Here is a 27,761-nt window from a genome sequence, read left to right on the forward strand (position 1 = left end):
AAAAAAAGATACCTCTGTCACAGGATCCTTTGGGTATTGCTTTGCCAGCCAGAAACCTCTGTGGCCAGTGCTGCCTTGACTTGGGTTTTGCTTGTGCCAGCTGAGCTCATTCCATCCACTTGGCCCAGCAGGCTGCACTCAGCTCACACTACTGGCCTGGATCCCACACCTGCCAAGGGTGAGCCAGGCATGGAGCAGCAAGGGGTTTGTGAGCAAGCAAGTGCAAGATACATCTACTGCACATAGCCAGGCGCACCAGCTGCAACAGGACAGGCAGCTCCAGGCACCAGCTCTGTGCGAGACTGAACCTGGACCACACGTACCACAGGTGGCTTCTGTAGCGTCTGGACAGGTAGGACGTGATGGCACCAGAAAGCTCAGAGACACCAGGAACCACAGAGTCCCAAAATAGGTGTTACAGAGTGTAATAGTCCTGGCTCAGGGGGTTCCAAGTCTGGGATCCTAGAAGTGCCACAGCTTTTCTCTCTTTGTCATCACACACAATGTGACAATCAGGGAGCATGTTTTCACCGTGTTTGTGTTATAACTCTTTTAGTCCCACCACTAGTAGGTCCCAAGTTCTTGTCCCTTGTCCAGAAATAATGAAATATGCAGACAACTGGGGAATGAGTGAGGCAGAGAGGAGCTTCATTGAGCAACAAAATAGCTCTCAGGAGGCCAATAGGTCCTTTCTTTAGGCAGGTTGTCCTAATGTGTGCCCAACTCTCAGCAGGTAGAAGACCTGTAGTGGGTAGCTCCTTCCACAGGCAATTTGTCCTGACGAGCATCCAGCTCTCAGTAAAAGAGACCTGTAGTGAGTAGCTCTTTTCTGCAAGCAGGTCATCTGGATAAGTGTGTGAGTCTGGCTAAGCCTGGGGTTTTTATGTGCTCAGAATCAAAGAACTGCATACTAATTGGTCCATGGACAGCCACAAGTGGGCCTGGAAAAAGCACCATCCAATTAGCTAAATGGTTGTCAATGAAGTTCTCACTCGGGCACAGACATCAACTGGAACTGAGAGCCCAGCACCCAGGCTTCAGGCCATCCCTGGCCCATGGTGAGGTTTTACCGGGGACCCACCACTTTCTGCCTAGGAACCTGTCTGCCTTTAACAAGCCATCCATATCACCCAAACTGTCTGTGCCAAGAGGTGCCTGCAGGCCAGTCCAAAGCCATCCTCAGCCCCTGTGGCACCCCCTCCCATGCTCATCAGTACCTAAAGTCTAGAGGGGGCCACAGTAGCAAGGGGCTGGCATGTCAGCACCACCAAGCACACACATACCTGGCCGGGTTGCAACAGTGCCTGGGCTTGACCACAACTTTGCTCCACCGTAGAGCGGGGCCAGGAGCAAGAAGAGATCAAGGAGTGAGAGCAGGCACTTTTAAACCTGCAGGGCCAGGGGGCTTCCTGGGCCCCGAGAGTGCAGGGATGCTTGGGTCCAGAGCCACAGTCAGACAGCAGCAGATGCACCCAGGAGCACAAGGCTCCCGCCTGTTCCCAGCCCCTGCTAGCTCTGCAGAGTGCACAGCCCCAGCTGGTGCAGCCCTGGCCACACTTCCTCACACACAGTTGGCATCCCACAGCAGTTGCTCCAGATGGGTTGCCGCTGCCATCATTAGCAATGTCAAAAGTCAAAGGAAAATGTAAAAACTGCAAAAATCTCATCATCAAGCTATACTTCAAAAGCTCTACTGAGAACAGTGAAAAAAAAATTTTAAGAAAAAACAAAAATTTAAACATATCACCAACAAATAAAGGAGTATGACCTTATGCTATAAGTTTCACACCATAGTTTTAGTGAGTCCAATACTACCCCAACCAGAAGATATTCTGGCAAAGAAAAGTTAACAAAATCCTGAGAATTCACAATAGATACTCCAATATGAAAAGAAGCAGGCAGAGTTAATAGACTAAACTAGGGAAAGTCAAGCAAATATCTAAAGATAGGGTAGGGATTTAGAAAACACAGGGAGGACAGCACTGAATTACAATTTTCCAGAGCTTTGTGATGAACTTGTAAGTGAAATTTAAGTCCAGGAGTACAGGATGAACTCTTTTAAATGTGAATAAATCTCCGGGCCTCCAACAATGCCAAACTCAATCCCAGCCAGTATTTCTCCACTCGTTTACCTCCACACTCACATGCCACAGAAATGGAAATTAGAAGGAAAACCCAGCTTGCGGTCCAGACAAGATGGCATAGACCATTTTTCCCATTCCTCCCCATTAACTACAAATATAAACAGATAATGCAAGTGATAACCAAAGAACTCTGGAAGGTGGAAAGAAGGCAGCAAACTCTTTTGAAACCCTACAACTAGAAGAACAACACAGAGGCAGGATATCTTATGCCTACCTCACCTAAGTGAAGAAGACCACCCACACATGGTTTCTCTCAGCCACTACCTAGTAGCAGAAGGCAGCCCACATAAGTTATTCCTCCCAGAATAGAATAGGTGTCCTTCTGACAATACTGAGAAAGCCAGACACCACCAGCAGGAAAGATTAATTAGGAACCTCAACAACAACAACAAAAAATAGCTAGGGGAAACACTCTCCTTCCCTGTGAGACCTGAGACTCCCCACTTTTTTTTCCAGTTTTTCTGTTTTTTAATTTCTAAAGCTCTGCCACAAACTTCTAGCAGGTGCCCATGTCATTTGACACACTCACACCAGGTTGTCTGTGTAGCCAGCAAACAATCTGACCATCAACAGACCAGGCCAGGCAGGTACACCAGGGCATTCTGCCATGCTGCCAGTACTGATAACTTCTTGCTTCAGTTCACCTATGATGATATTGACCACTAAGTCCCAGATATTGATGCTGGGGCCCATAGCAGCACAGAGCCAGCAGCAGTTGCAGCTGAAGCACAGGGTGTTGATGATGAAGCTCCCACCATCAGCATATAAAGGTGCTTGCCTTCATTGAGATCCCACAGCATGGCCTGGCCATCTTTGCCTCCAGATGCACAGGGGAATCCAACTGGAGACAGTCACAGTGTTCAGATAACCTATGGCCAGTGTGGTTAGTCTTCAGCTTGCAGTTAGCCAGACTGCATAACTTCACCAGCTTGTCCCAGCTATAGGAGATAGTGATAGGGTTGCTGCTATTAGGCGAGAAGCGAACACAAGATACGCAATCTCTGGCTCTCATACTAAACAGTGTATCTGATACATAACTTGATGGTTTTAGCTCACAATCCACAGATAATCTGCTGGTTGTCAGGGGAGGCCACTTTCAGCATGCCCTTGGTACGGCCCACAAATCATCTCATGGTGATGTCCACTGTGAGATCCCAGAGGCACAGCGTTCCAGCCAAGGAGCCTGAGAGGGCAATCTGGCCATCTAAGGAGATGAACATGTCACTAAAAAAGTGGGAGTGACCTTGCAAAGCATGTTGTAGGATGCCATAGTTGGTATCTTCCCTGCTCAGTTGCTACATAATGATGCTCCTGTCTTGAGAGGCAGACAGGATCATGTTCAAGAACTATGGAGTAGCAGCAATCGGGGTTATCCAGCCATTGGGGCCCTGAGGGTGCCACAAAGGGTAAGCTGCTCAGTCACAGTGATAGCAAGTCAAGATTCCCCTTTTCCATCAAGAGAAACAAAGGCAAGCAGGAAGAACCAGAAGAGAGACAGCCTGGTCAGAAATGTCTGTCTCCACAAGCAGCCCAGTCAAGAATCTCGGTTTCACAAGTCTCAGGATCTCCTTCTCTACCCAGAGACATCAGAACAGGCTAGTCAGAACCGGCAAGCCGAACCCAGTTTTGCTAGATAGCCAATCTCAGGAAGTCTCTTGTTCTCCACATATCCAAGACTCTCCTCCCTTGTCCAGAGACAACTGAGTAGCAGAGAGCATGGTAAGGAAATCCCAGCCCATCCCTTCCCCAGCAATAGATATATACTAACTCAGCATAAGAAAGAATCTCCTACTCCCTCAAGCAGCACCTGCAGAGACGAGTGGGAGCCCTAGTGCCAACCAGATACAAGAAGCCAACCAAAACAGCAGTGCAGACTCAAAATTAAACTATCATTGGAATCACAACCCCAAAAAATACAGGCTAAGACTTGCATGATAACACCTAAACAGGATGACAGCCTGTGAAAATAAAAGGTTGAACTAGCCCTCAGAATCTCTCAACATATTAGAAAAAATATCTAAGTTTCAAATGTAAATCACCTGTCATACCAAGAACTAAGAAAAATCATAACTTGAGTGAGAAAAGACAATCAACCCATGCAAACACCTAGATAAATCAGATGTTGAAATGATCTGACGATAATTTTAAAACAATCATCATAAAAATGCTTCAACAATTATAAAGTATCTTAAAACAAATGTGAAAATAGAAGATCTAAGCAAAGAAATACAAGTTAAAAAAATAACCAGATGAAAATTATGTAACTAAATAATGCAATAACAAAGACAAGATAGATAGATTCAGAAGTAGAGTGAAGATGACACAGGATACAATCAACGAGCTTATGGACAGCACACCAGAATTCACCCAATCCAAACAACACAGAAAAAAAATTAACAAAGCCTCATGGACCTGTGGGACAACAATAGATCCATCATTTGTATCATCAGAGTGAAAGAAGAAGAGAGAGTCAGACTGAAAGAAAATTCAAAGAAATATGATCCAGCCTGCCATATAGCTAAAGAAATCAAGACAGTGTGCCATTAGCAGGAGACAGACAATAGATCAATGAAACAGAAAAGTGAATCCAGAAATAACCAACACAAATATGTTCAACTGATTTTTGACAGAGAGCTAATAGTAATTTAACAAAAGAAGAATCGCCTTCTCAACAAACAGTATAGGAGCAATTAGGCATCTACTGGCAGAAAAGAAGAAAGAAAAAACAACTGTTAAAAATAAACCCAGGCCTGGCACAGGGGCTCACACCTGTAATCCCAGCACTTTGGGAGGCCAAAGCAGGCATCCTGCTTGAGCCCAGGAGTTCAAGATCACCCTGGCAACAAAGCACAACCACATCTCTACCAAAAATAAAAATAAAAAGGAAACAAAAATTTAACTCAAAAGGATTATGGACTTAAATGTAAACATAAAGCTGCTAAAGTTTAGAGAAAAAAAATATAGAAGGAAATCTTTAAGATCTAAAACTAGGTGGATTTCTTGGAGTTGACACCAAAACCACAACCCAAAAAAGAAAAAAATGAATAAAATGGACCTCATTGAAAATAAAATATTTTGCTCATGTGAACAAGATGAAAAGAAGCTGCAACTTCTGCTTCTAGTGGGCATCTAAGAAACTTGGGCTATGCAGGAGGTTGAGGCAGGAGGATCACTTAAGGCCAGGAGTTCCAGTTCAGCTTGGGCAATATAGCAAGATGCCATCTCTAAAAAAATTAAATAAATAAATAATAAAAAAATAAAACTTGGAAGTCACTAAGCCACCCTACCAACAAGAAAAGCTAAACAAACTGAAAAATCTATGACTCTTCTCAGATCAGCAAGAGAAATGAAGACACACAGCAAACCACTGCCCCATAAATTGTAGAAACAGGTGACCACAGATAATCCCATCACACTGAAGCAGAAAACTCTACAGGAAAAAGTGCAGGGTAGGAAAGACTGAACTTTAATTGACAAACTGCTGAAGGCTCCATGTGGACAAGTGGGAAACTTAAAAATGCCAGGGGGACTCAGTCGTAGGACAGCCTTCATACTTTTATTAGTTTTACCTCCAGGAAACCAATATGGTTCTCACAATATATATTAGAGGGGAAATAAAACCCTCAAGTTTATGACAGAGGGAGGGAAAACAAAATCATCTTTAAATAAGCCAGAGCATTCTGTTCTTAATAACGTCTTTCCCTCAGGAGAAACTATTTAACCAGAGCCTGCTGGGGTTTATCAGAGCCTAATTAACTTGCAGGAAGGGAACTAGGAAATACTCATTGCAGCCCATACTAGTCATGCTGTCTTACCTGGGGACACAGGGGAGTAAGTCCTAAGAAACATCTGTGAAGGTCACAGCCAGAGACACAGAGACTCATCAAAAGACTGGGATCTAATCATTGGGGTGGATCACCTAAGGTCAGGAGTTTCAGACCAGCCTGACCAACATAGTGAAATGCTGCCTCTACTAAAAACACAAAAATTAGCCAGGTATGGTGGCAGGTGCCTGTAATCCCAGCTACTTGGGAGGCTGAGGCAGGACAATCGCTTGAACCCAGGAAGCAGAGATTACAGTGTGCCAAGACTGCACCATTGCACTCCAGCCTAGTTGACCGTGAGACTCCATCTCAAACAAACAAAAACACACAGTCTGAAGAGAGCTAGTATAAGAACCAGACTCAGATATAGCAGAGGATGTGAGAATCATCAGATCAATTACTAAAAAAAAACATGGTAAATATACTAAGGTTTCTAATGGATAAAATAGACTGCATACAAGAAGAGATAGGCAATGTAAGCAGAGAAATAGAAATTCTAAGAAAGAACCAAAATTAGAGATCAAAAACACCATAAGAGAAATGAAGAAGGCCTATGCTGAGTTCAATTAGGTTGATAAGTTCAGTCTAGTAACCTGGACACAGCTGAGGAAAGAATATCTAGAGGATATCCCCCAATAGATACCTTAAAAAAACTACAAGGAAACAGAAAAAAGACTAAAAATATATAGAACAGAATACACAAAATTGGGGGACAACTATAAAAGGTGTAACATACATGTAATAGGAATACCAAAAGAAGAAAGAGAAAAACACAAAAAATATTTGATACAATAATAAACACAGTTTCACCAAATCAATGTCAAGCACTAAACCACCAATGCAAAAAGCTTAGAAAACTCCAAGCAGGACAATGACTAAAAAAAAAAAAAAAAAAAAAAGTTTACACCTAGCCATATCACAATTCAAACTACAGAAAATAAAAGATGAAGGAAAAAACCCTGAAAGAAGCCAATGGAAAAAAGACATTACCTATCAAAAAGCTAAGAGAACAGTTACATCGACATTACCCCCAAAACCGTATAAGCAAGAAGAAAGTGAAGTGAAATATTTAAACTGTTAAGATAAAAATTTAAAAAAACAACTAATCTAGAATTATGTGCCTTGCAAAATTATCCTTCAAAAGTGAAAGAGAAACAGTTTCTCAAACATAAAAATTGAGGGAATTTGTTGCCAGTAGATCCAATGTGCAAGAAATATCCAAAAGAAAAGTTCTTCAGGGGAAGGAAAATGATACTGGCCAGAAACCAAGATTATATAAAGAAAAGTACTGGAGAGGGAGAGATCGAAGATGGCTGGATAGGAACAGCTCTGGAATGCAGCTCCCAGTGAGAACAATGCAGAGGGTAAGTGATTACTGCATTTCCAAACGAGTTTTTACTGTTCACACACCAAGAGATCTCCGGTGTGTAAAGCACCACAAATACCCAGCACAGCCGCGCTGCAGGTCTCCACACAATAACACACACAAATCCAGTGGCCGTTTCAACAGGCACCTGGAACACCTGGGAGACAGAGCTGCCCATTCAACTGAAAAAAAGGGGGCTGAAACAGGGAGCCAGGTGATCTGACTCCACAGGTCCCACCCCTATAAAGATAAGCAATCTGAAACACTCTGGATGGAGAGTTTCAAAGCAAGTGCAGCAGAACCGGGACCATCCAGCTCGATGGGGGGAAGGGCATTAGCCATTACTGAGGCAGTTCACAATTACCAAGGCAGTCCACCATTATGAAGGCAGTCTGCCATTACCAAGGCAATCTGCCTTTACTGAGGCAGTCCATCATTATTGAGGCCGTTATAATTGTACCTCTGTAAACAAAACCACAAGGAAGTTCACACAGCAGCTGGGCAAAGCCCACAGCAGCTCAGTAATGCCTCTGCTGGCACAGAGTGACTAGACTATCTCCTTCCTGAGCAGGACATCTCTGAAAAAAGGCAGCAACACGTCAGAAACTTATAAACAAAGCCCCTTCCCAGAACAGAGCACCTGGAGAAAAAGGCATTTATGGGTTCCGCTAAAGGAGCCTTAAATATACATACCCAGAAGCTCTGAATAGAACAACAAAGGTCCCAGCTCAGCACTTAAGCTCCTATAAGGGACAGACTATCTCCTCAAGCAGCTCCCTGACCCGTATATATCCACAGAGACACCTCAGAAAGGAGAGTACAGGCTGACATCTGGCGGGTACCCTTCTGGGATGAAGATAACAGAAGAAGAAACTGGCAGCAACCCTTGCTGTTCTGCAGCCACCTCAGGTGATCCAGGCAAGCAGGATCTTGAGTGGACCTCCAGCAGTCCTACAGTAAAGGGGCCTCACTGTTAGAAGGAAAACTAAAAAATAGAAATAACTTCAACATCAACAAAAAGGATACCCACTCAGAGACCCTATCCAAGAGTCACCAACTACAAAGACCACAGGTAGATAAATCCACAAAGATGGGAAGAAACCAGCACAAAAGGGATGAAAACACCAAAAATCAGAATGCCTCTCCTCCTCCAAGGGATCAAAATTCTTCACCAGCAAGGGAACAAGGCTCGATGGAGATGAGTCTGACGAATTGACAGAAACAGGCTTCAGAAGGTGAGTAATATCAAACATTTCTGAGCTAAAAGAACGTGTTCTAACCCAATGCAAAGAAACTAGGAACCTCGAAAAAAGGTGAGATGAAAAGCTAATGAGAATATACAGCTTAGAGAAGAATATAAATGAATTGATGGAGCTGAAAAACACAACACGAGAACTGTGTGAAGCGTACACAAGTTTCAACAGCCCAACTGACCAAGCAGAAGAAAGGATAACAGAGGTCAAAAATCAACTCAATGAAATAAAACGAGAAGGCAAGGATAGAGAAAAAAGAGTAAAAAGAAATGAACAAAGCCTCCAAGAAATATGGGATTATGTCAAAAGCACTAATCTACATTTGATAGGTGTACATGAATGTGATGGAGAGAATGAATCCAAACTGGAAAACACTCCTCAGGATATTATCCAGGAGAACTTCCCGAACCAAGCAAGGCTGGCCACATTCAACTCCAGGAAATGTGGAACACCACAGAGAACACCACAAAGACATTCCTCAAGAAGAGCACCCCAAGGCACATAATCAACAGATTCACCAGGATTGAAATGAAGGAAATAATGCTAAGGGCAGCCAGAGAGAAAGGTCAGATTACCCACAAAGGGAAGCACACAGACTCACAGCAGATCTTTTGGCAGAAACCCTACAAGCCAGAAGAGAGTGGGGGCCAATATTCCACATCCCTAAGGAAAAGAACTTTTAACCTAGAATTTCATATCCAGCCAAACTAAGCTTCATAAGCAAAGGAGAAATAAAATCCTTTCCAAACGAGATATTGCTGAGAGATATCATTACCACCAGACCTGCCTTACAAGAGCTCCTGAAAGAAGCACTAAACATGGAAAGGAATAACCAGTACCAGTCACTCCAAAAAGGTACCAACTGGTAAAGACCATCCATACAATGAAGAATCTGCATCAACTAATGGGCAAAATAAACTAGCATCAAAATGGCAGGATAAAACTCACATGTAACAATATTTTTTTTTTTTTTTTTTTTTGAGACGGAGTTTCGCTCTTGCTACCCAGGCTGGAGTGCAATGGCGCGATCTCGGCTCACCGCAATCTCCACCTCCTGGGTTCGGGCAATTCTCCTGCCTCAGCCTCCCAAGCAGCTGGGACTACAGGCACGCACCACTGTGCCCAGCTAATTTTTTGTAATTTTAGTAGAGACGGGGTTTCACCATGTTGACCAAGATGGTCTCGATCTGTTGACCTCGTGATCCACCCGCCTCAGCCTCCCAAAGTGCTGGGATTACAGGCTTGAGCCACCGCGCCCGGCCTACATGTAACAATATTAACCTTAAATGTAAATGCTAAATGGCCCAATTAAAAGACACAGACTGGTAAATTGAATAAAAAGTCAAAACCCATTAGTGTGCTGTATTCAGTAAACCCATCTCACATGCAAGGACACACATAGGCTCAAAATAAAGGAATGGAGGAAGATTTACCAAGCAAATGGATAGCAAAAAAAGCAGGAGTTGAGATCCTAGTCTCTGATAAAACAGACTTTAAACCAATAAAGATCAAAAGAGACAAAGAAGGGCATTACTAATGGTAAAAGGATCGATGCAACAAGAAGAGCTAACGATCCTAAATATATACATACCCAATACAGGAGCACCCAGATACATAAAGCAAGTTCTTAACAACCTACAAAGAGACTTAGATTCACACAAGACAATAGTGGGAGACTTTAACACTCCACTCTCAATATTAGACAGATCAATGAGACAAAAAATTAACAAGGATATCCAGGACTTGAACTCAGATCTGGACCAAGCAAACCTAATAGACATCTACAGAACTCTCCACCCCAAATCCACAGAATATACATTCTCAGCACCACATCATATCTACTCTAAAATTGAACACATAATTGGAAGTAAATCACTTCTCAGCAAGTGCAAAAGAACGGAAATCATAACAGTCTCTCAGACCACACAGCAATCAAATTAGAACTCAGGAGTAAGAAACTCATTCAGAACCACATAACTTCATGGAAACTGAACAACTGGCTCTTGAATGTTGACTGGATAAACAGTGAAATGAAGGCAGAAATAAAGATGTTCTTTGAAATCAACGAGAACAAAGACACAACATACCAGAATCTCTGGGACATATTTAAAGCACTGTCTGAAGGAAAATTTACAGCAAAAATGCCCATATGAGAAGCGAAGAAAGATCTAAAATCGACACCCTATCATCAAAATTGAAAGAGCTAGAGGAGAAATATCAAAAAAATGCAAAACCTAGCAGGGGACAAGAAATAACTAAGATCAGAGCAGAACTGAAGGAGATAGAGACACAAAAAAATCCTTCAAAGAATTAATAATTCCAGGAGCTGGTTTTTTAAAAAGATCAACAAACTAGACAGACCACTAGCTAGATTAATAAAAAAGAAAAGAGAGAAGAATCAAATAGATTCAATAAAAAAAGATAAAGGGGATTTCACCACCGAGTCCACAGAATTACAAACTAGCAACAGAAATTACTATAAACAACTTGCCGGCCGCGGTGGCTCACCCCTGTAATCCTAGCACTTTGGGAGGCTGAGGCGGACGGATCACCTAAGGTCAGGAGTTCAAGACCAGCCTGACCAATATATATGCTGAAACCCCATCATTTAAAAAAAAAATTAAAAAATAAACAACTCTATATACATAAACCAGTAAACCTGGAAGAAATGAATAAATTCCTGGACACGTGCATTCTTCCAAGCCTAAACCAGGGAGAGGCTGAAACCCTGAACAGCCTAATAAAAAGGGCTAAAGTTGAGGCAGCAATTAATAGCCTATCAACCATAAAAAAGCCCAGGTCCAGATGGGTTCACAGCCGAATTCTACCAACCATATGAAGAGGAATTAGTACCACTCCTTATGAAACTATTCCAAACAATCCAAAAAGAGAGAATCCTTCCCAAATCATTTTATGAGACCAACATCATCCTGATACCAAAACCTGCCAGAGACTCAACAAGAAAAGAAAACTTCAGATCAATATCCATGATGAACACAGATGCAAAAATCTTCAATAAGATACTGGGAAACCAACTGCAACAGCACATCAAAAAGTGTATCCATCATGATCAAGTAGGTTTCATTCCAGGGATGCAAGGCTAGATCAACATATGCCAGTCTATAAACGTAATCCACCACATAAACAGAACCAAAGACAAAAACCACATGATGATCTCAGTAGATTCAAAGAAGGCCTTCAACAAAATTCAACAGTGCTTTATGCTAAAAACTCTCAATAAACTAGGTATTGATGGAACATATCTCAAAATAATAAAAGTTATTTATGACAAACCCACAGCCAAAATGATACTGAATGGGCAAAAACTGGAAGCATCTCCTTTGAAATCTGGCACTAGACAATGATGCCCTCTCTCACCACTCCTATTCAATATAGTATTGGAAGTTCTAGCCAGAGCAATCAGGCACGAATAAGAAATAAAGCATATTCAATTAGGAAAGGATAAAGTCAAATTGTCTCTATTTGCAGACAACATGATTGTATATTTAGAAGACCCCATCATCTCAGCCCAAAATCTCCTGAAACTGATAAGCAACTTCAGCAAAGTCTCAAGATACAAAATTAATGTGCAGAAATCACAAGCATTCCTATACACCAATAACAGACTAAAAGAGAACCAAATCAAGAGTGAACTCCCATTCACAATTGCTACAAAGAGAATAAAATACCTAGGAATACAACTAACAAAGGATGTAAAGGACCTCTTCAAGGAGAACCACAAACCACTGCTCAAGGAAATAATAGAGGACACAAACAGATGCAAAAACATTCCATGCTCATGGATAGGAAGCATCAATATTGTAAAAATGGCCATACTGCCCAAAGTAATTTATAGATTCAATGCTATCCCATCAAGCTACCTATGACCCTCTTCACAGAACTGGAAGAAAATCCACCTAAACCTTGTGTGGAACCAAAAGACAGCCCACATAGCCAAGACAATCCTAAGCAAAAAGAACAAAGCTGGAGGCATCATGCTGCCTGATGTCAAACTATATTACAAGGCTACAGTAATCAAAACAGCATGGTATTGGTACCAAAACAAAGTTATAGACCAATGGAACAGAACAGAGGCCTCAGAGGCAACGCCACACATCTACAACCAACTGATCTTTGACAAACATGACAAAAACAAGCAACGGGGAAAGGATTCCTTGTTTAGTATATGGTGTTGGGAAAACTGGCTAGCCATGTGCAGAAAACAGAAACTGGACCCCTTCCTGACACCTTATACTAAAATTAACTCCAGATGGATTAAAGACTTAAACATAAGACCTAACACCATAAAAATCCTAGGAGAAAACCTAGGCAAAACCATCAGGACATAGGTATAGGCAAGGACTTCATGACTAAAACACCAAAAGCATTGGCAATAAAAGACAAAACAGACAAATGGGATCTAATTAAACTCCAGAGCTTCTGCACAGCAAAATAAACACTCATTAGAGTGAACCGGCAACCAACAGAATGGGAAAAAATTTTTGCAATCTATACATCTGATAAAGGGCTAATATACAGAATCTACAAAGTACTAAAACAGATTTATAAGAAAAATAAAAAGCGATTCAAAAGTAGGTGAAGGACATGAAGAGACACTTTCAAAAGAAGACGTATATGAGACCAACAAACATATGAAAAAATGCTCATCATCACTGGTCATTAGAGAAATGCAAATCAAAACCACATTGAGATACCATCTCATGCCAGTTAGACTGGCAGTCATTAAAAAATCTGAAGACAACATGCTGGAGAGGATGTGGAAAAGTAGGAACACGTTTACACTGTTCCTGGGAGTGTAAATTATTTCACCCATTGTGGAAGACAGAGTGGTAATTCTTCAAGGAACTAGAAATAGAAATTCCATTTGACCCAGCAATCCCATTACTGGGTATATATCCAAAGGATTATAAATCATTCTATTATAAAGACACATGCACACATATGTTCATCGCGGCACTGTTTATAATAGCAAAGACCTGGAACCAACTTAAATGCCCAACGATGATAGATTGGACAAGGAAAATGTGGCACATATACACCATGGAATACTATACAGCTATAAAAAACGATGAGTTCGTGTCCTTTGCAGGGACATGGATGAATCTGTAAACCATCATTCTCAGCAAACTGACACAAGAACAGAAAATCAAACACCACATGTTCTCACTCATAGGCAGGTGTTGAACAATGAGAAGACATGAACACAGGGACAGGGGCATCACAAACTGGGGGTCTGTTTGGGGGGTCTAGGAGAGAGACAGCGGGGTGTAGGGAGGTTGGAGATGGTTAACATGAGGAGAAATGCCAGACATAGGTGACAGGGGGATGGAGGCAGCAAACCACATGGCCATATATGTACCTATGCAATAATCCTGCATGATCTGCACATGTACCCCAGAACCTAAAGTAGTATTTTTAAAAAAAGAAGAAAAGAAAAGAAAAGTACTGGAGAGTAATAAGTGAAGGTAAGATTTAAAAACCATTTGTTTTTCTTACTCAGTTGATCTAACACATAAGCATTTGTTCAAATAGCAACAATATATTCGATTATGTGTGTGTATACAGATATATACTTATGTATATTTATCCGTAAGTATAATAAATAACAACAATGCTAAAAGGGATGGAGGAGGTAGTTTGTATTTTATTATTTTGATCCTACTAAAATCTGGAACAAGACAAAATTGTCCCCTGTCACCTCTCCTTCTCAACATCTTACTGAAAGTCCTAGCTAATGCAGTAAGAAGTTAAAATGTACTGATTGTGAAAAATAAAATAAAACTGTGTTTGTTCACAGATGACAAAACTGTCTATGTAGAAAATCTGAAAGAACTGATGCGAAGAACTTTTTAAACTAATAAGTAATTACGGTAATGGCAGGCTACAAGGTTAATACACAAAAGTCAATTGCTTTCCCATATACCAGCAATGAACAAGTAAAATTTGAAAGTAAAAACAAAATACCATTTATATTTGTAGCCTCCAAAACGGAATACTTACATATAAATCTAACAAAGTATGTTCAAGATCCATGAGAAAAACTTACACACTTCTGATTAAAGAAATCGAAGAACAAAATAAATGAAGAGATATTCCATGTTCATGGACAAGAAGAGTCAATACTGTCAAAATGTCAATTCTTCCCAATTTCATTTATTAGATTCGATTTAATCTCAATCAAGATCTCAAACAGATTCTGATAAAAGACCCAGAATAGCCAACAGAGCATTAAAAAAAAAGAAGAAAGTTGGAGGACTGACGCTGCTCAATTTCAAGACTTACAATAAAGTTACAGTAATCAAGACAAGTGTGGTATGGGCAAAAGAACAAATAGATCAATGGAACAGAATACAGAGTACAGAAATAGACCAAGAAAAATACAGTCAACTGATCGTTGACAAAGAAAGCAATACAACCAAGAAAAAGATAGACTTTTCAACATATGGTGCTAAAACAAATTGGACATCCACTTGTCAAAAAAAAAAAAAAAAGAGCCTAGACACAGATCTTACATACTTCACAAAAATTAACTCAAAATTAATCATAGCCCTAAACGTAAAATGCAAAACTCAAACTCCTAGAGGACAACATAGGAGAAAATTTAGATTCCCTTGAATCTGAATATGACTTTTAAAATGTAATACCAAAGACACAATCTATGAAGAAAATAAGCTGGACTTCATTAAAATTATACTTTCTGCTCTTTGAAACACATTGCCAAGAAAATGAAAAGGCAAACCACAAACTGGGAAAATATATTTATAAGAGATCTCTCTGATAAAGGACTGTTATCCAGAATATACAAAGAATAAAAAGAAAACAAACAAGCAAATTTAAAAATGGGGCACAGACCTTAACAGACAACTCAGCAAAGAATATAGACAAACAGCAAATAAGCATTCAAAAAGATGCTCCACATCACATGACTTCCAGGAAATGCACATTAAAACAACAATGAGGTACCACCGTACATTTATCAGAATAGCCAAAATCCAGGACACTACTAATCCTCAATGCTGGTGAGGATGTGGACCAACAGGAGCTCTCATTTATTGCTGTTAAGAATGCAAAATAGTATAGCCACTTTGAAAGAGTGTTTGGCAGTTTCTTACAAAACTAAACACACTCTTACCATACAAAATATGATCATATTAACTACAACTAAATTAAATGCCCCATAAATTCTTGGTATGGAAAGAGTTAAAATTTTATAGGCACACAAAAACTTGAACATCGAACATCAATGTTTACAGCAGATTTGTTCATAATTACCAAAACTTGGAAGCAACCGAGATGTCTTTCAATAGGTGAACAGATGAACTGTGGTAAATGCAAATGATGGAATATTGTTCAGCACTAAAAACAACTGAACTATCAAGCCATGAAAAAACATGGAGAAATTTAAAGACACACTACTAAATGAAAGAAGCCCATCCGAAAAGGCCATATATGGTACAATTATAACTATTTGACATTCTGAGAGAAGCTACACTATGAAGACAGTTGATGTGTTGTGGAACGGACCCAGTGGGAGATGACTGAATCATGGGGGTGGGTCTTTCCATTGCTATTCTCATGAATAGTGAATGAGTCTCACGAAATCTGATGGTTTTAAAAATGGGAGTTTCTCTGCACAAACTCTCTTTGCGTGCTGCCAACCATATAAGATTTGGCTTGCTCCTCCTCTCTCCTTCCACCATGACTCTGAGGCCTCCACACTCATGTGGAACTGTAAGTCCAATAAACCTCTTTCTTTTGTAAAATTTCCAGTCTCAGGTATGTCTCTATCAGCAACATGAAAATGGACTAATACAACAGTAAAAAGATCAGTGGTTGCCAGGGTTTACAGGGAAGAGAGGAATGAATAGTTGGAGCACGAAGAATTTTTAGGACAGTAAAACTAGCCTCTATATGCTATAATGGTGGATACATGTCACTGTACATTTTTCCAAACCCATAAAATGTACACCACCAAGAGTGAACCCTAATATAAACTATAGTCTTTGGGGGATAATGACATATCAGTGTAGGTTCACCAATTATAAATACACCACTCTGGTGAGAAATATTGGTAATAAAGAATGTGTAGTGGGTGGAGGTACAGGGAAATCTGTACATTTCTCCAAATTTTGCTGTGAACTTAAAACTGCTCTAAAAAATTCCATTAGATAAAAATAAAAATAAGAATAAGACCAGCTACAGACTGGGAGAAAATATTGGCAAGCCATATATATGACAAAGGACTACAATTTAGAGCTATAAAGATCTTTCCAAATTCACCAGTTTAAAAAAAACAACAACAATCACGGACTGGTCTCCAACTCCTGGCCTCAAGCAATCTTCCCACCTCGGCCTCCCAAAATGCTGGGATTACAGGCATAGGCCAACATGCCCGGCCTGCAGAAGTCAATAAAATGAGATTTTTAAACAGTAATCTCTATAATTTCCTGGATAGTAAGTATAAATCAGGCAGAAACAGAATATTATACAAAAGTGCATGTTATTAACAACAGTACCTAGTTTTAAAAAATATATTTCTAAAAAGTGAAAGTAGTAAAAATCCTACTAAAGTATTGACTATGTAGATTTATTTAAATCTATCTTATTTAATGTTCTTTAATTTGGTAACTAGTATTAAGTGAGTGCTTACATGTTGGATTTTCAATTCACCATAAATAGTGATTTAAAACTTTTTTTAAAACCATTAAAATTGCTATTTTCTAAAATGAGAAGTTTAATTTACATAAAATAAATCTGTAAATACATAATCGAGGTTTTTTGTTTGTTTGTTTTCTTTCTTGGTTTTTTTGAGACAGAGTTTTGCTCTTGTTGCCCAGGCTAGAGTTCAATGGCGCGATCTCGGCTCACTGCAACCTCCTCCACCTCTCAGATTCGAGCAATTCTCCGCCTCAGCCTCCCCAGTAGCTGGGATTACAGTCATGCACCACCAGTCTGCCTAATTTTGTATTTTTGGTAGACGGGGTTTCTCCATGTTGGTGAGTCTGGTCTCAAACTCTTGACCTCAGGTGATTTGTCCACCTTGACCTCCCAAGTGCTGGGATTACAGGCATGATCCACCACACCCAGTCTAAATACATAGTTTTTCAAAAAAATGGAAGTTACTAAATGGCAAAATGTAAAACAGATAACTAGTTTCCTTGGCAGGATAATAGCATTCCCACAGTATTTCTTGTGAATATAAGGGTATATGCAAGCATCTGTATAAAATGTCTCCTTTTTTTAAACTTTTGCCTCCACAACTGGCAACTTTTACATTTTCCAAGTATAAAGATGTAAATATTGTTTTTATATAACATGAAATTTAATCAGTTTTGAGCATTTGCTTTCAAGAAAGGGCAATTTATTTTTTAATAGCAGTATGTCTTAGGGTTGAAAACATTTATTTATTTCCTTTATTTTAACATCGATAAAGAGATTCAACTATACTACTGAAAGTATGCTAACTTATAAAAATCAGAAATACATGAATAAAAACTATGTAATAGAAACAGGAATTCCTTCATTCTTCCCCCAACATATATTCTTATGAATTAGAAGGAAATTCAATACAGCTTAAATTTATAATCCTTGACTAATAAAAACCTTTCAACATTAGTTTATGGTTCAAGTTACATTATCAGAATATGTTTGTATAGTAATAAAGACTATAAAATGATTAACCAGTTAAAGTATAATATTAATTACCATAAGGTATGTCTTACCTTTTACATGCTTTAATATTGACAGAAGTCACAAATAGAGTGACTGTGTTTGAATAAAATATTAAGCTGCCCAGCAAGATAGAAACAAAGTCACAAAAAGCCACTAAGCATGCAAGTACAAACCAGAAAAATGACTTTCCAAGAATACAAAGTGAGGTCTTTTTTCAGAAGCACTTAAACACAGAAATGAACACTCACCAAAGCTTATCTACCAAAATACCACCATTCATTACCAATTAATATATTCTGATCTTTGTTACCTATGGACATAATATTTAAAACTCCTCCTATGCTTTCTTTATTTTTTTTTTAAAGTGTTGGTTATAATTCAATTTAAAATAAAAGTTACATGCAAGTGAAACAGCACCAGACTGCCCAGCCTATTGGAGCAACATTATTGAATCATGATCTCCCACTGAGAGAAAACAATTAATAAAAACTTTGAAAGTCTATAAATAAATGAACAACATGTTTGCTTTTAAATCAACTATAATATTTTTAGTTTTAAAGTACATTTGAAGTACTGATATTTAAAAGTATTAAAAAGAACAGAATTATTAACAGAAATGTTTTCTTTAAGGTATTGATATAAATCAACAGGCATTTATTAATATGAAAGATAACTGTTAGGATATAAAGGTAAATAAAATCTAGATTATTCCTTTCAAATAATTTACAGTGTAGTAAAAATAACTAGACAAGTTCACGAGTAATGAGAATACAATTAATTCATTCAAAATTTGCTCAGTGAATCTGTATGTGAGCAACTACTCGCCAAGCATATTAGCACCAAGAATAAGATGAGTAAGTCTCTAGCTTCCAAAAGCTCAGAACCTACTAAAGGTGACAAACATGGAAATAAAAATAGTCTCCAGACAAGTGCAGAGAACAAAGAATAAAAAGGAATTAACAAAACTTCCAAGAAATACAAGACTTCATAAAAAGTCCTATAAACCAACGATTAACTGGAGTACCTGAAGGAGACAGGGAGAATGGAATTAAGCTAGAAAACACACTTCAGGAAATTATCCAGGAGAACTTCCCCAACCTATCAAGACAGGCCAGCATACAAATTCAAGAAATAAAGAGAACACCATTAAGATACTCCATGAGAAGATCAATCCCAGGACACATAATCATCAGATTCTCCAACGTTGAAATGAAGGAAAAAATGTTAAGGACAGCCGGAGAGAAAGGCCAGGTCACCTACAAAGGGAAGCCATTACACTAACAGTGGACCTCTCAGCAGAAACTCTACAAGGAAGAAGAACATGGAGGCCACTATTCAGTATTCTTAAAGAAAATAATTTTCAATCCAGAATTTCATATCCAGCCAAACTAAGCTTCATAAGTGAAGAAGAAATAAAATCCTTTCCAGATAAGCAAATGCTGAGAGATTTCATTACCACTACACCTGCCTTGCAAGAGATCCTGAAAGAAGCACTAAGTAAGGAAAGGAAAAACCAGTCCTAGCCATGCAAAAACACACCAAAATATAAAGACCAATGACACTATGAAGAAACTGTATCAACTAGTGTGCAAAATAACCAGCTAGCATCATGATGACAGGATCAAACTCACACATAACAATACTAACCTTAAATGTAAATGGGCTAAATGCCCCAATCAAAAGACACAGACTGGCAAATTGGATAAATAGTCAAGACTCATTGGTGTGCTGTATTTAGGAGACCCATCTCACAGGAAAAGATACACATAGGCTCAAAATAAAGGGATGGAGGAAAATTCACCAAGCAAATGGAAAGCCAAAAAAAGCTGCGGTTGCAATCCTAACTTCTGACAAAACAGACTTTCAACCAACAAAGATCAAAAGAGACAAAGAAGGGCATTACATAATGGTAAAGGGATTGATTCAACAAGAAGAGCTAACTATTCTAAATATATATGCACCCAATTCAGAAGCACCCAGATTCATAAAACAAGTTCTTAGAGACCTACAAAGAGACTTAGACTCCCGCAGAATAAGAGGGGGAGACTTTAATAACCCACTGTCAATATTAGACAGATCAACGAAACAGAAAATTAACAAGTATATTCAGGACTTGAACTTACCTCTGGATCAAGTGGATCTAAAAGATATCTACAGAACTCTTCAGCTTAAATCAACAGAATACACATTCTTCTTAGTGCCACATATAACTGACCACATAATTGGGAGGAAAAAAACTCCTCAGCAAATGCAAAAGAACTGAAATCTTAACAAACAGCCTCTCAGACCACAGTGCAATCAAATTAGAACTCAGTATTAAGAAATTCACTCAAAACCACACAATTACACAGAAATTGAACAACCTGCTCCTGAATAACTACTGGGTAGATAGTAAAATTAAGGCAGAAATCAAGAAGTTCTTTGAAACCATGGAGAACAAAGAGACAAAGAGACAATGTATCAGGACCGACACAGCTAAGTAGTGTCAAGAAGTAAATCTGTAGCATTAAATGCCCACATCAGAAAGCTAGAAAGATCTCAGATCAACACACTAAAATTACAATTAAAAGAGCTAGAGAGGCAAGAGCAAATTAATCTAAAAGCTAGCAGAAAACAAAAAATAACTAAGATCAGGGCAGAACTGAAGAAGACAAAGACATGAAAAACCATTCAAAACAATTAATGAATCCAGGAACTGGTTTTTTTTTAATTAACAAAATAGACCACTAGCTAGACTAATAAAGAAAAAAGAAAAGAATCAAATAGACACAATAAAAAATGCTACAGGGGTTATCACCACTAACCCCACAGAAATAACAAACTACTATCAGAGAATATTATAAATACCTGAATGTAAAAAAAATAAAATAAAATCTAAAAGAAATAGATAAATTCCTGGACATATACACTCTACCAAGACTAATCCAGAAGGAGGTCAAATCCCTGAATAGACAGACCAGTAACAAGTTTTTTGAAATTGAGGCAGTAAGTAATAGCCTACCAATCAAAAAGATTCCAGGACCAGACAGATTGACAGCCAAATTCTACCAGAAATACAAACAGGAGCTGCTACCATTCTTTCTGAAACAATTCCAAATAATTAAAAAGGAGGGACTCCTCCCTACTTCATTTTATGAAGCCAGCATCATCCTGATAGAAAAACCAGGAAGAGGCATAACAAAAAAAAAAAAAAGAAAATTTCATGCCAATATCCCTGATAAACATCAATGCAAAAATCATCAATAAAAAACTGGCAAACTGAATCCAGCAGCACATCAAAAAGTTTATAGTCAGCTTCATCCCTGGGATGAAAGGCTGGTCAATATACACTAATCAATAAACATAATTCATCACATAAACTGAAGTAAAGGGAAAAAAACCACATGATTACCTCAGTAGATACAGGGAAAAAACCTTTGATAAAATTCAACATCCCTTCATGTGAAAAACTCTCACTAAACTAGGTATTGATGGAACATATCTCAAAATAATAACAGCTATTTATGACAAACCCACAGCCAACATCATATAAAAAAGGGCAAAAGCTGGAAGCATTCCCTCTGAAAACGGGTACAAGACAAGGATGCCCTTTCTCACCTCTCCTATCCAACACAGTATTGGAAGTTCTGGCCAGGGCAATTAGGCAAGAGGAAGAAACCGGCCGGGAGTGGTGGCTTACGCCTGTAATCCAAGCACTTTGGAGGCCAAGGCAGGGCAGATCACCTGAGGTCGGGAGTTCAAGACCAGCCTGACCAACATGGTGAAACCCCATCTTTAAAAAAAAAAAAAAAAAAAAGAGGAAGAAATAAAGAGTATTCAAATAGGAAGAGAGAAAGTCAAACTATCTCTGTTTGCTGAAATCTCTCAGCATTTGCTTGTTGGGAAAGGATTTTATTTCTTTTTCACTTATAAAGCTTAGTTTGGCTGGATATGAAATAAAGGGTATTCATACAGGAAGAAAGTCAAACTGTCTCTGGACATGATTTTATATTTAGAAAATCCCATTGTCTCAGCCCAAAAACTCCTTAAGCTGATAAGCAACTTCAGCAAAGTCTTAGTATACAAAAACAATGTTTACACCAACAACAGACAAGCAGAGAGCCAAATCATGAATGAACTCTCATTCACAACTGCTCCAAAGAAAATAAATTCCTAGGAATATAGCTAACAAGGGATGTAAAGGGCATCTTCAAGGAAAACTACAAACCACTGCTCAAGGAAATAAGAGAAGACACAAAAAAATGGAAAAACATTCCATCCTCATGGATAGAAAGAATCAATATGGTGAAAATGGCCATATTGCCCAAAGTAATTTATGATTCCGTGCTATTCCCATTAAGCTACCATTGACTTTCTCCACAGAATTAGAAAAAAAACTACTTGAAATTTCATATAGAATCAAAGAAGACCCTATATAGCCAAGACAATCCTAAGCAAAAAGAACAAAGCTGAAGGTATCACATTATCTGACTTCAACCCATACTAAAAGGCTACAGTAACCAAAGCAGCATGGTACTGATACCAAAACAGACATACAGACAAATGGAACAGAACACAGACCACAGAAATAACACATCTACAACCATCTGATCTTTGACAAACCTGACAAAAACAAGCAATGGGGAAAGAATCTCCTATTCAATAAATGGTGCTGGGAAAACTGGCTAGCCATATGCAAAAAACTGAAACTGGACCCCCTTCCTTACACCATATACAAAAATTTACTCAAGATGGATTAAAGACTTAAATGTAAAACAAAAAACCATAAGAATTCTAGCAGAAAACCTAGGCAATACCATTTAGGACATAGACATGGACAAAGACTGCATCATGAAAATGACAAAAGCAATTGCAACAAAAGCCAAAACTGACAAATGGGATCTAATCAAACTAAAGAGCTTCTGCACAGCAAAAGAAACTATCATCAGAGCAAACAGGCAACAGAATGGGACAAAATCTTTGCAATCTACCCATATGACAAAAATCTAATATCCAGAATTTACAACATAAAACATTTACAAGAAAAAGAAAAAGGATCTAAAAGTGAGCAAAGGATATGAACAGACTCTTCTCAAAAGAAGACATTTATGTAGCCAACAAACATATGAAAAAAACCTCCACATCACTGATCATTAGAGAAATGCAAACCAAAACCAGAATGAGATACCCTCTTGTGCCAGTCAGAATGAAATGGCGAGGCTGTGGAGAAACAGGAATGCTTTTACACTGCTGCTGGGAATGTAAATTCAACCACTGTGGAAGACAGTATGGCAATTTCTCAAGGATCTAGAACCAAAAATATCATTTGACCCAGAAATCCCATTATTGGGTATATACTCAAAGGAATATACATCATTCCACTATAAAGACACACACACACACACACACACACACACACACACACACACACACACACATTTATTGCAGCACTATTTATAATAACAAAGTCATGGAACCAACCCGAATGCCCATCAATATTAGACTGGATAAAGAAATATGGTATATATATACCATGGAATACTACACAGCCATAAAAAGGAATGAGATCATATCTTTTGCAGGGATATGGATGAAGCTAGAAGCCATTATCCTCAGCAAACTAACACAGGAACAGAAAACCAAACACCGAATGTTCTCACTCATAAGTGGGAGCAGAATAATCAGAACACAAGGACACAGGGAGAGGAACAACACACACCAGGGCCTGTTGGGGGTTGGGGAGTGAGGAGAGGTAACTTAGAGTACGGGTCAATAGGTGCAGCAAACCACCATGGCACACATATACCTATATAATAAACCTGCACATTCTGCACATGTATCCCAAAACTTAAAGTAAAATAAATAAACAAACAATGAGATACCATCTCACAACAGTCAAAATGACTATTATTAAAAAGTCAAAAACCAACAGATGCTGGTGAAGTTGTGGAGAAAAATGAATGCTTTTACACCATTGGTGAGAGTGAAAATTAGTTCAACCATTGTAGAAACAGTGTGGCGATTCCTCAAAGACCTAGAGACAAAAATACCATTTGACCCAGCAATCCCATTACTGGATATATATCCAATATTCTATTATAAAGATACATGCACACATGTGTTCACTCCCATACTATTCACAATAGCAAAGATATGAAATCAACCTAAATGCCCATCAATGACAGAATGGATAAAGAAAATGTGGTACATATACACCAAGGAAAACTATGCAGCCATAAAAAGGAACGAGATTATGTCCTTATAAAGGACATGCATTGGCCATGTGGACCATGCATGGCCACATGGTAAAAGAGAACACTCACTGAGTGACAATTCTACACAAGTACCAGAGAAAGAATTTAATTAAATCTTTTCTTATTGTGCTTAGCTCTGAGTGTCTCTGTGTACTTGCTTACACATCATTTGCATTTTAATCTATTTCTGATTTGAAAGTTTGCATTTTTGAAAGACTACACTACTACTGCTTTATAATGTCCAAAGCTACTATTAATAGATACATATTCCTAGATAGAATTCCTGCTTTGAAGGTGGGTACAGGCAATGGAGGGTGGAGGAGGAACTCCTTGAATTTCAATTGCTGACTAGTGCCAGCAGATCAAGTCCAACATACATCTCCCAGTTTTCTTATCTTTAACTAAATGCAACCAATTATAAAAACCTCAGCCAATGCAGTGTATATTTAAAGTTGAAATTATGTTTTGGAAAAAAAAAGCAGACAAGACAGAAGATTGATCCAAGACAGCTGATCCAAGATAGCTCCTGGTGAAAGGGCAGAGAACAAGAAGACGCCACACTTTCAGACGAATTTTTGTTGCTCATGGACCAGGAGATTCCCAGCGGAGGAGCCCCATGGGTTGCCAGCACGACTCTTGAGGCCAGACGGCCGTTTTGCCGCCTCAGTGCGGCGGTTCTTGGTGCAGAATAAACTGGACTGGTTCCCCTTTTGACCGATGTTTGGAGCTCCAGGAAGGCAGAGTCATCTATTCAGTTGCCAGCGGATTGAAGGACGGACTCAAGAAGGAAGCCAGACCGGAGATTCCCGGGCAGAAAAGCACCATCAATCTTAACGCCGCTGTTTCAGCTGGCACAGTGGGTTGCTCAGATTCCGGCACTGGGAATCAATAAATTGGACGTCCACTCAGAAACATAATTAGGAAGGCAGTAATTACAAAGACGACAGATGGATAAATTTATAACGAAGGGAAGAAACCAGCCTAAAAAGGCTGAGAATACCCAAAATCAGAATGCCTCTCCCTCTACAGGGGATTACAGTTCCTCATCAGCAATGGAACAAGGCCTGATGGAGAAAGACTGTGTTCCATTAACAGAGGTAGGCTTCAGAAGGTGGATAATATGAAACCTCTGGGAGTTAAAAGAACTTGCTCTAACCCAATGCAAAGAAACCAAGAACTTTGAAAAAAAGGTTTGATGAAATGCTAACAAGAATAGACAATATAGAGAGGAATATAAGTGAATTAATGGAGTTGAAAAACACAACACGGGAACTTCGTGAAGTATGCACAAGTTTTAACAGTCGAATTGATCAAGCAGAAGAAAAAATATCAGAGGTCGAAGACCAACTTAATGAAATAAAACGAGAAGATAAGAATAGAGAAAAAAGGATAAAAAGGAATGAGCAAAGTCTCCAAGAAATATGGGACTATGTGAAAAGACCTAATTTACGTTTAATAGGTGTACCTGAATACAACGAAGAGAATGAATCCAAGCTGGAAAATACTCCTCAGGATATTATTCAGGAAAACTTTCCCAACCTAGCAAGGCAGAACAATATTCAACTCCAGGTAATACAGAGAACACCACAAAGATATTCCTCAAGAAGAGCAACCCCAAGGCACATAATCGTTAGATTCACCAGGGTTGAAATGAAGGAGAAAATACTAAGGTCAGCTAGAGAGAAAGGTCAGGTCACCCTTAAAGGGAAACCTATCAGACTTATAGCAGATCTCTCAGCAGAAACCCTACAAGCCAGAAGAGAGTGGGGGCCAATATACAACATCCTTAAAGAAAAAAACTTTAAACCCAGAATTTCATTTACAGCCAAACTAAGCTTCACAAGCAAAGAAAAAATGAAATCTTTTATGAACAAGCAAGTACTCAAATTTCATTACCACCAGGCCTGCTTTACAAGAGCTTCTGAAGGAAGCATTATACATAGAAAGGAACAGCCAGTATTAGCCTTTCCAAAAATATACCAAAAAGTAAAGAGCATCAACATAATGAAGAATTTACATCAACTAATGGGCAAAACAGCCAGCTAACATCAAATGGCAGTAGTCCTAAATTTAAATAGACTAAATCCCCCAATCAAAAGATACAGCCAGGCCGGAGCGGTGGCTCACGCCTATAATCCCAGCACTTTGGGAGGCCAAGGCGGGTGGATCACGAGGTCAAGAGATCGAGACCATCCTGGTCAACAAGGTGAAACCCCATCTCTACTAAAAATACAAAAATTAGCTGGGCAGGGTGGTGCGCACCTGTAGTTCCAGCTACTCGGGAGGCTGAGGCAGGAGAATTGCTTGAACCCAGAAGGCAGAGGTTGCAGTGAGCCGAGATCCTGCCATTGCACTCCAGTCTGGGTAACAACAGCGAAACTCCATATCAAAAAAAAAAAAAAAAAAGATACAGCCAAAATCCATCGGTATGCTGCATCCAGACCCATGTCACATGCAAGGACTCAGAACAAAGGGATGGAGAGAGATTTGCCAACCAAATGGAGAGCAAAAATAGATAAATAAATAAAAAGCAGGAGTTGCAATTCTCGCCTCTGATAAAATAAGATTTTAAAGCAACAAAGATATAATGGTAAAAGGATCAATGCAACAAGAAGAGCTAATGATCCTAAATATATACGCACCCAATACAGGAGCACCCAGATACATAAGACCTATAAAGAGACTTAGACTCCCACACAATAATAGTGGGAGACTTCAACATCAATATTAGATAGATCAACAAGACAGAAAATTAATAAAGAGATCCAGGACTTGAACTCAGATCTGGAACAAGAAAACTTAATAAACATTTATAGAACTCTCCACTTTAAATACACAGAATATACACTCTTATCAGTACCACATCACACCTACTCACAGGTTTAAATGAAATACTGTTTGGCCATTATTAAGCACAATTATTGGCATAGAATAAAGCAACACTCCCATTCTCTCTCCCTATTCCTCTTTGTTCCTCCCCTTCATTCCTTTTTTTTCTTTCTTTCTTTTTTTTTCAAAAAAAAAAAACTATGAAGTAGATAATTCTAGTAGCTTCTTAAAAGTTCTCTGCACCTTTATTCTCCTTCCCTTTTATAATCTTTCCACTACCTGGCCAAAAAAAAAAAAAAAAAAGAAACAGACAAGACAAAGAACAGGTAAACAAATAAACAAAAGTAAACTAGATCATTTCATACAGTCAAGTATAATGATAAAAATAAAACGAAGGTGTATGAGAAAACTAAAAAAAG

At 38.9% G+C, this 27,761-nt stretch overlaps 1 protein-coding gene and 1 pseudogene across 13 annotated transcripts in view; both read right to left on the reverse strand.

Moving 5' to 3' along the window:
- FER (FER tyrosine kinase) overlaps positions 1-27,761 on the reverse strand; it is a 530,899-nt gene that overhangs the window by 484,004 nt on the left and 19,134 nt on the right. The window lies entirely within an intron of this gene.
- LOC108590600 (small ribosomal subunit protein RACK1 pseudogene) lies at positions 2,613-4,292 on the reverse strand (annotated as a pseudogene).

The sequence above is a fragment of the Callithrix jacchus genome, chromosome 2 (assembly GCF_049354715.1).
Source record: "Callithrix jacchus isolate 240 chromosome 2, calJac240_pri, whole genome shotgun sequence".
Lineage (NCBI taxonomy): Eukaryota > Metazoa > Chordata > Mammalia > Primates > Cebidae > Callithrix > Callithrix jacchus.